The 11,306-nt window shown below is 38.3% G+C and overlaps 1 long non-coding RNA gene across 2 annotated transcripts; it reads right to left on the bottom strand.

Moving 5' to 3' along the window:
* Positions 1-5,305: 5,305 nt before the first annotated feature.
* LOC106675991 (uncharacterized) lies at positions 5,306-8,726 on the bottom strand. 2 transcript variants are annotated; one of them, XR_013094917.1, is made up of 4 exons: positions 8,148-8,726; positions 7,638-8,009; positions 7,491-7,524; positions 5,306-5,730 (listed from the first exon to the last, which is right to left on the bottom strand). It is a non-coding gene; the product is annotated as an uncharacterized LOC106675991 (long non-coding RNA). The 2 variants fall into 2 exon arrangements; XR_013094915.1 differs by having other exon boundaries at positions 5,306-7,524.
* Between the last annotated feature and the right edge of the window lie 2,580 nt (positions 8,727-11,306).

Raw genomic sequence — 11,306 nt, 5'->3', positions numbered from 1 at the left:
ATTGGCACCACCTACTGTTGCAAAAGTCACCCTGCAATATTTACAAAGGGTAAGAAATTCTGGGTAATCCTCAGAGCAATGGGGGATTCCTGTAGAGGTAAGGAATGTGCAAATGTTGTGGACAAAACAATCATGTTACTGTAACAGTAATATAAGTTGATCCAGTTATTTTTGGTGTCCCAGTGCTCTGAGTATACTCAGAGCACTGGGACACCAAAAATACAAAATACAAAAATAAAATACAAAATACAAAAATACAAAACTATAGTTTTGTATTCAGTTCATGTTAGATTTGTGATTATAGTTCTTGTGTTATTCATATTTAGCTTTTAGTTGAGGTTAAGATCATGTTTAAACTCACAAAGGAGCATTTCATTCCTCCTGTAATGAACCGCTGATCTGTACCATAAGTCATCCTTGCGGGGGTTGTCGGAACTGTATGCGCAGGCGCACTGGGGACGGATGTGCTCAGAGGCATGCCCCGTAACGTGTATGGAGCAGTCTGTCGCGGCAGGAATAAGTTGTACAAAGTCCATGTAAGTTACGATAATACTTTGATAAGTATGATAAGTGTGTTTCTAATGTAAGGTATGTTGCTGCGTTTGTATTGTGAGCTATCTGAAAACCTTTTCATTCTGTATTTACGTTACTAACATCCATGTGCTATTTTTTAGCTAGACATGTGTGTCATGCAAGCTAGCAGCACCCCATGAGAAACGGGCCGAAGTGTTTAAGTGTTTACCGGAGTTTTTGCACCCTTGGCAAGCGGACTGAGGTATGTGATGAGAGGTGATCTGTTGTTATATTTTATTTAACTGAACTGTGTAACCCCTTGATGCTGTTTGAAGTAACCCCTTTTGTTTTATTTAATCTGTGACTGTGTATCTCAAAATTACTTGTTTGAACTTGCCTGAATTAACTTAAGCTCATTGTTGTTATTGCTCATTGTTATAGTTCAAAAGGTACTGTACGGGTATCAATTTTTTCTTATTTTATAGTTTTCACGGTGCTCAGCGTCCAGAGAATGAGCCGTGTGTGGTGAGGAAATAAATGGCTGCACCCGTTAGAGACTCTTCTGTCGTTCTTGATGCCAAAGGCTGCTAGAGTGAAAACTCATCGCTGCCTTGCAGCCATCTACACTCATCTTATTCTTTCGTCGAACTGTGAGTAAAGGAGTGTATCGCATCATCCAGAGACTTATTGCCACAGAAGCAAGTTATAGACAAAGTTGAATGTGGAAAGTAACTCTAGACTCAACGTAGTATGTTATTAGTTTCTTGTTAGAGGCAGTTCCTATGTCACACTGGAATTCAGCCTCAACTTATGATGTTAGTATCTCGAAAACAATGACGAAAACCTGGACACCGATAAATTTAATGTGAAAATACGTGTAACTCAGCGAACAGATGAATTTAGAATTTCCAATATGCACATTTGGTATTTATAATACAACAGGCTGTGCTTACCCTTTTATATTTGGACCGGTCCTCTGCTCGCCTCGCCTCACGCTCTCACCACAGGCCAAATCTGCCTTCCTCAGCACACCAAAGATCCGGGTCACAAGGCACCAAATTGTTAAATCCTCCCAATTCTTTCGATCTTTGGGCTAAAGGAAGGACGATACTCGGTGTATAAATGCTCAATCAACAATTCCTTTATTACACACAATTCAACACTTTTGAGCAGAAACCATCCGGATGGGGAGACATGCATGCAGAGGGTCACAGCAAATCTCCAACTGGTGGAGGGTGACTCAAACTCTTATAGCCTCTAGTGGCCCCCACCTAGTCGTAAAAACCTAAACATTCACATTCTTTCTCTCTCTGCAGTATGTTCTGTTCTTTTCTAATCAGACAAATAAGGCCATGACTCTCCGAAAACACTATTTCTTATAACTCAGCAGTATAATGCATCATAGACAATATCATTCATTCGCAATAAATCAGAAGTCTACAGCAGATACAAATCAGATTACCAAATGTAATAGTTATCATCTTCTCCTAATTCAGGAGAATAATGCAAACTAAAACTACATAATAATTTCACAATCTTTAATTAGGGGTGTAACTAGAGATGGCACGATACCACTTTTTTATGTCCGATACCGATACCGATATCATAAATTTGGATATCTGCCGATACCGATATGAATCCGATATAGTGTTTTTTAATCAACAAAACTGTTTTTTAAAATATCTTGCTGCATTTTGCAAGTCTGCAAGTTCATACTCAAGTTTAAAACAACAACTACACTAAAGCTATTCTGTTATACCTGTATACAAAAAAAATATTTCATAGTTCAGCAATACTGATCAATCTAATAAACTTAGACCTACACCATCCTCCCTATTCTGGTATTTTAAAGAGTACTTAGCGTAAATATTAAGCAACCTAACTAATAGGGTTCCAACTCCCAGCAACAACAAAAATAAATAAATAAAAAATAGGGAACCACCCCTCACGCTCCACCTCATGATGCTTAATCGACGTAATCAACCTTAATTTGATGCAGTGTGAAAAAAAATGCACAGAAATCAATTATTTTTCAAGAAATATTAAATAGATTCAACATCTTTCTTCAACAAAATTGCAGACTGCACAGATGGTACCTTCCCAAAGGAAAAAGTACTATAGCTTACTAGGGTATATATTAGACTTAATAGTCACTATGTACAGTAATTGACTTCTATTCATTTTACATCAAATTAAAACTTTGGGTGTCAGATAATTATTTATTAAAAGCTCGACATTTTAAATGAGAATAAGAAAGAAAAGTATGTCTTTGTGCCCCCTTTTCCCTGTTCATGCCCTATCGGCCCCCCTGGCTAAACTTTGCTAGATCCGCCCCTGCACAGTTACCAGCGTCAGCTACGTAGAAAAAGATCCTCGAGTAGAAAGTAATATTAAATAAATTCTAACAACAGCTTATCAAGCTTAAACGTGCTGCTGTTGTTCAGCCGCTGGTTTCCTCTGTCTGGTGCAAAGTGGGCCAAAAACAAACAAGAGACACGGACTCGCGACAGAAAAGCCGATCAGCTGATCATTTAAGCAGTTTCACGATTGAAGTAGCAGCCGGAGAGCGAGAGGCAGTCGCTTGTTAAGCTTAACGTGGGAATGCTTTACAAACATTCAGAGATGGACTTACACACTTGCTTTACTTCTCTCGGGGATAACTTTGTCGGAGATGAAATGCCAGGTTGCTAGCGAAGCTCCACATGCTATCCAGACCACCGACAGGTCCCGCATGCCACAGCCGCTCTATCACGTGATGCATACTGCTCCGACTGCTAATGTTCTGAGGTGAGTTACGGCGTGTTGCAAGTTTTGCGAGGTGCTTTCGTGATATTTAATGGATCGGATTACATTTTTTATTTTTCTCCGATATCCGATCCAGTAATTTAGGTCAGTATCGGACCGATACCGATACGTAATATCGGATCGGTCCATCTCTAGGTGTAACATAGCATAAGATAATATAATAATCCCACAAACCCTTTCCACAATAAGGCACTTGCAAACAAACACATTTCTACTGCACCATTTGTCTTAGATTGGCCTCTTTTAAGGATCAATTGCCATTAAAACGTATTAAATCACTGTGATTAGGCAGGAGAAATAATGAAGAACGTGACTTCCTTTACTAGATTTTAGAACAAACATTTTTAACAAATCAAAGGGCACAGGAAACATTTTGAGAAACATTATGAGACAGGAAACATCTTGAATGAAATCAAAGGGATCATCTTCATCACTTCTGCAAATTCAGTCTTTTTCTTTTTAAACCACAGAACATCTGGTTGGTTTTATAATGAGCTAAAGTATATTCAGATGCAACACTATGTACTATGGTGAGCTTATTGTAAAACATAAAAAGTAACAAAGAGGAACATCAGATACCAACACGAACAGGAAGCAGCTGGTGTGTGGGTAAACTGGTGTCCATGGTGACAGTTACAAGGTAAACAAGCTGTTTGAAGTTAGTGCTGAAACTGAATGTGATTGGATAATGCTTGGTCAGAACAATGCATTGTTGTCAGACAACAGCCAATGGGCTGCAAGGTGGCTGTTAATGCAAATGGAACAGTTTAATTGTTTAAAACATCAAAAGCACCTCCAAATGACCTTCCATCTTTCTTAGAAAAAAAAGAAATTTGTTCTGCTGCTCATATAATTGTGACCTGTGTATTTGCTGTTACCAACACCAACCACTAATATTGCCTATATTATATGTAGCCTCACCGGATACAAGTACTGGAGTTCTTAATGTGCAGTCTTTTATTATCAGTGAAGACAGAAATGTCCCCATTTTGTCCAAAAATGTGTGTGTGTGTGTGTGTGTGTGTGTGTGTGTGTGTGTGTGTGTGTGTGTGTGGATATTTATCTATATCTCTATATCGCTATATATTTTTAAAAAAAATCAAATCAAATAATAAGAAAACTACAAAAACAAAACAAACAAATAAACCAAGTGAAAGCTAAAGTACTTCATTACTCTGGTACAGTTTTTGTATGCATGCTAAACCCAGTCAGTTTGTGTTCTGGTGCTTGGATTGGTGGGTTGACTGCTTGAGTTTTCCAAGCTCTCAGTGATGACTTCACGGCAGACACATACAGGTTCACATTATGTAGCAGTCCACTGCTGGATGTACAATTTTAATTTCTCTAGACTTTCATATTTTATTCAAAAAACTGAGGTAGCAGACTTATTTCTTCCTGTGCAGTCATGAAAAAAAAGTCTAAAAAGCACAATTTTAACATTATTGCATATTAAATAACTTAGAGAAATAGGTAAGAGATGGATTGGAGATCTAGGTTCACCAATTCTATGTAATACTGTAATTTTCTGCTGCTCATTCCTGTGCAATATCCCATCTGCCCTCCCGTCATATTTCTTTTCAAGATTTTCTTATTTAATCACTAGTGTACATATATTTATATTTATAGATACATATATATATATTTAGTCATCTTTTCTCTTTTACCATGTCTCTCTAATATTTTGCTCCTTACTATTTTTCTATTTTCTTTATTATTTTATTTTATTTTATTATATTTTCTCCTACTGTATCATGCTGCTGAGTGACTGCTGCTCGTCAAACACATTTCATTGCAATGTTGACCCTGTGCTAACTTGCATATGACAAATAAAACTGAAAACTGAAAACTATGTTCCCCCCAAAAATCATGTAGCAGTCCAATTTTGCCATCTTTGCGTAAAATGACACCACATTAGCTATCAAAACAATGTCACGGGAACAATGTGCTATTATCAGAGCTTAAGGTGGACCAACAAAATATCAAATGGTATGACTTTTTTTTGCAGAAGAATTTATTTTGATGAATATTTTGTATTTACAGCACTCAGTTTGCATATTTATTAATGTGAAAGCTGAATTGTCAATAGGCAACAGACACAATAAAGCATAATAAAAAAAATTCTTTAGATTTATCATTACAAACAGCAACAACACAGAATGGACGCTTTACATAGTCTGACAAAGACTGTATAAAGAGAGACTGGGCCTCTGGTGCAGGAAGCTGCAAAGGAAAAGGAGGTCTGGGTGTCTCTGCTTAGACTGCTGCACCCAACACCTGAACCCAGGTAAGCTTCAGAAACTGGACTGCTGGATGGGCATGATTTCTTGTGGTCACTTGCATTGATTCTTTAGCTGCCTCTCTTAATCCTCTTTCAAGAGGTTTCATTAAATAATGGTTCGCTGTCTCTGATCTCTATCGGACAGAAAAAACATTTTTGTCAGAAAACAAATTGTGTCTATAAAGAACAAAGTTATTACAGTAAGAACTAGACTGAAAACTAAACTTCGGTCTTAACAGAATCAAATGAAACCGGACTTGAAAAATTAAAACAATTAAAATAAAGCACAATACACACACAACCCGAGGAATCGTTAGTGTTTACTGGGACAAAATTGTACTTATAGCCTGTTCTTACTTCTGGGCCCGATTCCAGGCAGTGTGTGCAACAAACAGAGTTCTGACTTTGTTCACTGAGGAATTGAACAGATGGTGATGTTTAATTGAAAAAAACAGCAATAGGAGATTAAAAGCTTTATTTAACAGGCACCGTGAGCAGATCTAAAATCTGATCTGGATGGGAAAAGACCAGAATGACCAGAATCAGAACTGCATCTGAGCCTGATTTAGTCTGAATTAATGATTGTTATTCATGTTCTTGCTATGCAATTGGCCTGTGAGTGACCATTTAGGTGATTTTCAGTGAAAGATATTGAGGTACAGCCCAAATTTTTAAAAACTGCAGCATTAAAATTGTTGTTTAAAATAATTTAAATGACTGAATGTCTTTCTGTGAACAAGTTCCTACTTGAAATGTTCAGGACACAGACAGTCTGCATTTAAAAATCCCCTTTAGACTACATCTAATCCCATTTTAGATTTTTAAAGTAATTTAGGGCTCGTTTTCACTCAGATATTCACATCGTCACGTATCCATCCAACACATGACTCATCAGTTTGTTATGTGTCTAAAGCTTCATACACAGAAGTTTAACCCATATATACTATTCAGGTTGAATTTGACCCATTTTGACATTTAACAGCAGCAAACACCCTAAATTTCATTTTTTTTAACTTGAAATTTGATTACTTGAAGTGACCCAAAATACATAAACAATAAATTATTTAAAACTTTTATACTTTTATTTGTTTTTCCAAATACTACATTTTTTTTTTTACATTGAGGCTGTGCCAGTCAAATTTTACCTGTAGCTACTGAGATACTGAGTTTGGGTCAAATAAAGGAAAATACATTTTACAAATTTTACGGAATCATGAAACTGTGAAACTCTACATCCACAAAGTTCAAGGGGACAGGGAGCAGAAGGTGCCTTGACATGGACTGGAGATCTGAGACAGGCTGGCAGGGCGTCGCAGTAGTTAGCACTGTCACCTCACAGGAGCAAGATTCAAACGTGGCTGCGGCCTTTCTGTGTGGAGTTTGTCTGTTTGGACAACTCCAGAATACATCGGTTCTCTGACTTCTTTCCACAATACAAAAACACTATAAAGTGGTTAAATTGAACTCTAATTATTAAAAAGTGTAACGTTAAAATGAGTTCATCCTTCATTAATTCAAATAGGATGATAAATACGCTGGTTCACCACTTATTGCTTTTATTGAATAAACTATAAATTTCTAATAACAGATCAGTTTAAAGTTCATGTCTAAGCTGAATCACAGCTTTTGGCTCAGTTTAGAAATTTACTGTCTGTTGTGTCATTATGATAGTTTTGTAAATGTAAAACCAGCAAAAAATAAGCACTTGATATGCAACAGTTTTAGTGAAGACAGGTACAGCAGAGACCTCGGGGGGCAAATGTGCAGATCACCGTCTTCACATCACTGAAGAAACATAATGAAGTGTCTGGTTTTTTGAATTATCACAGTAAAAGGGAAGTTAAGTGATGTCAAGAAAGCTGTAAGGTGAAATGAGGATTGTGGGTGTATTTACCTCGTGACAGTGCTTGAAGTTCATACTTTTGTGCCTGCAAAATAATGTTATGAATGAATAAAAAAAATGTGCTCTTTCAGTGATTGAGTCTGACGCCCCTGACTGAGTCTGGCAGCTGTAACATCTGTATATAACAGAGCCTTTTACCTGCTGATGTGGTGCTGCTTGATGATGCTGTCCCCCTCTGCTGGAGCTCCCCTCACTGATCCAGTTGATCTGCTGGTTGGTTGCTTCTGGTTTTTGATGTTTTGCTTTATTGATCATTTGTTGAGCAACATTTAAACAGCCGTCCCAGTCTTTCCTTTTTATGTTGCTCGTGATTTCTTTAGTCAGAGTTTCATTTGCTTCTTTCCTCAAAAGCTCCTCCAGAACCTTTTTCTCTTCTTCCAAAATCAGTTTGTAGTAAAAAGTTTTCTTGTTGCACCAACTGTATTTTTCTTCAAACCATTTTCTCCACCCACTCCAAGTCATGAAGAAAGCGACAACAGTCATGCTGAGGAGCAGAGAGTAAGCAGCAAGCTGAAAAAGAAGCAACAAACATGCAAAATATAACAGCATTAATGTGTCTGTGTATTTATTATACTTTCATAAATTAAAAAGAAAACGTAACAGTACAATAACATTACATATTCACTGTGTACATATGCACATCCTCACCTTTGACTTCATTTGCAGCTCAGTTATTTGAGCTGTTTCATCAGCCGTGAGACCCTCAGGTTCGCAGAACAGCTTCCTCTTTTTTTCATCAGTGGTACAGCAACTATACCAGTCTGTGAAAAGCAACACAGCTACAATCCACAGCAGACTGATTAGAAACGCTCTGATAACGCGCTTGAGTACAATGCATAAAAACGTGGATGGATGGTCCGCTGTGCTCCGAAATGTCCGGTCTATCAGGAGCACCAGGAAAAATACTAAAAAAACAGGCACGACCACCATTTCATTGCAATCAAAAGTGTGGCCTGAGCAAGCGCACATCTTGGCTTGCAGATACATAAATGCGAAGAAAATCCCAAAGCCTGTGCCAGTGGTGCCGATTTTTCCACTACGGACATATTGCAGGAGTTTATTCAACATCTTGAGCAGTTCGGTGCCTGCTGAGGCTGCAGCTTCTGACCTGTAAAATTACAGACACAAGACAAAAAGAAATATTTCCTGCTTTTCACACCAAGTATCACAGTCTCTTTGAAATTCAGCTTAATATCTCAGTCCTATAGCAGCTGTGAAGTGAGCAAGTCCTCCAGTCAAAGTGATGATATGAGCTCTCTGCTCCCACCCTCACATAAGAACCACGAGTGCTGCTCCTACAGGTGGCAGGATGCAAACGCAACGTGACGTCATGAGAAGGAGTTTAAACAGAACTCTGTTCAAAACGTTTCCAAAGTCGTGTCAACAAATTTCATGTTTCCCAAACACTTTATACTATGATGAGGTTGTGTGGCACGACAGGTTTTTTGATGAATGACTTGGAATGATGAATTCTATCAGCACAACAAATACTGAGTATTAGGTACTATTAGGTACTAACACTCATTTAAATACAGTAATTTGGTCTTAGATTCCGTTAGTTATCATAATCCAGGCTTCATAACCTTTCTGTTTTTTTATCAGTTTATTTTTTCAACTGCATTATGACTAACAACGAAAAATCTCCACAGTTTGAAATGTAGAGTGTTACAGATACAAAGTGAATTTATGTTATTTATGTCATGAGATGTTAAAACGTGTGGTTAACACAATTTAGTCACCACAGCCTGTGGAGTCTACTGTAAAGAGATGGCAACTCAAACCAACTTTTTTATTCAGTGTTGAAACAAAAAATGTCAAGCAAACATGAACAAGAGAGGTGAAGAAGAAAAAGAATGCAAGCAGGGTGGAGTGGGTGGAGATGACTGCCAGGGGTGATTTGTGGCAGAACAAGTAAGATAAGATAAGATAAGATAAGATAGAACTTTATTAATCCCTCGGGTGGGTTCCTCTGGGAAATTCGACTTCCAAAAAGCACAGCAACGACCGAAGTTACAGTTACAGAATTGTTATATATATATATACACACACACACACACACACACACACACACACACACACACACACACACACACATATATAAATACAGAGACAAATATAAATAAAATATACAAAGGGGATAAATAGAATAAATAGGAATAAAAAATAAAAATACAAGTGAATTGCACATTTCAAGTATTGAGTCTATTGCACTGTTGACTATTTACAAAAGTATTGCACAAAAGGTATTGCACAGTGAGGTGAAGAGGCACTACAGCTTAGTTGTTCCCCCCTCCTTTGTCCTCCTGTTTCCCCTCCCTCTCCCCTCCAGAGAGGAGTTAAACAGTCTGATGGCGTGTGGGACAAAGGAGTTTTTAAGTCTGTTAGTTCTTGTCTTGGGGAGAAGCAACCTGTCACTGAACAGACTCTTCTGATTGTTTATGGCCGTGTGCAGAGGATGCCCAGCATTGTTCATAATGTCCAGCAGTTTCTTTAATGTCCTTTTCTCTGCCACTGTCACCAGAGTGTCCAGCTTCATGCCGACCACAGAGCTAGCCCTCCTGATCAGTTTCTCCAGCCTGGATGAGTCCCTCTTTGCTGTGCTGCTCCCCCAGCACACCACAGCATAGAAAAGTACTCCAGCAACCACCGACTGGTAAAACATCCTCAGGAGCTTCCTGCAGATGTTAAAAGACCTCAGCCTCCTGAGGAAGTACAGTCGGCTTTGGGCTTTTTTATACAGGTGCTCTGTGTTGCATGACCAGTCCAGTTTATTGTCCACCCACAGCCCGAGGTACTTGTACTTGTTGACCACCTCCACCTCCTCCCCCTCTATCTGAACCGGCAGTGGACCTTCTCTGGACCTCCCGAAGTCCACAACCAGTTCCTTAGTCTTTGAGGTGTTGAGTTGCAGGTGGTTTGTGTGACTCCATGCGACAAAGTTCCTCACCAGACTTCTGTACTCCTCTTCCTGATCATCCCAGATACACCCCATGATGGCCGTGTCATCTGCAAACTTCTGAATATGGCATAATTCAGAGTTGTAGCAGAAGTCAGAGGTGTACAGGGTGAAGAGAAGAGGGGAAGTGAAAGTTTACAAGATGGCAGTGAGACCAGCTGTGATGTATGGTTTGGAGATGGTGTTACCGAGAAAAAGGGGCAACCACAACAGCACAAGAAGACAAATGTTTCCTGTATTTCATGCAAATTAGTAGTGTCCATGTTTTTTGTTACAGCAAATGTTTCTAGGTCTGGTGGACCCACTGTGGCTTTCGTTTTTAAATCAAAGAAGCCTAAAAATGCATGTAAAAATATAGTAACTGAGAAAAAGATATTAGATTAGATTAGATTAGACTAGATTAGACTAGACTAGATTAGATTAGATTAGATTAGATTAGATTAGATTAGATTAGATAGGACTTTATTAATCCTTCAGGTGGGTTTCTTTAGGAAATTCTGACTGTCAGTGTTTTGTGACCTTCTAAAATCATACTTCAGACTTTCGCTTGTGGTTTAATGTCCTTGAGACTTTGTCACTTCTGAAAAAAAGATATGAAAATGGAAGCACATGTTGTCCTAAAATCTATTCGTATATACGTTAGAGCACTGATGGTTACAGAGATACAACATGTGCAAAATGAATGTCAGATCTGCCAGTTTCATAGGCACTCACAAACTCTGACACAATCAGAGATGCAGGATTTTGTAACTGAGCACTGATGATAAACTGGATGGTCTCTCTACTCGTTAGTTCAGAGCACATGGTATACATGTTTTCCAAAATGAAATTCACATTATAATTCATTCTTC

The sequence above is a fragment of the Maylandia zebra genome, linkage group LG20, assembly GCF_041146795.1.
Source record: "Maylandia zebra isolate NMK-2024a linkage group LG20, Mzebra_GT3a, whole genome shotgun sequence".
Classification (NCBI taxonomy): Eukaryota; Metazoa; Chordata; class Actinopteri; order Cichliformes; family Cichlidae; genus Maylandia; species Maylandia zebra.
Note: the sequence above shows the minus strand (reverse complement) of the source record. Positions and strands in the feature narration are given on the sequence as shown.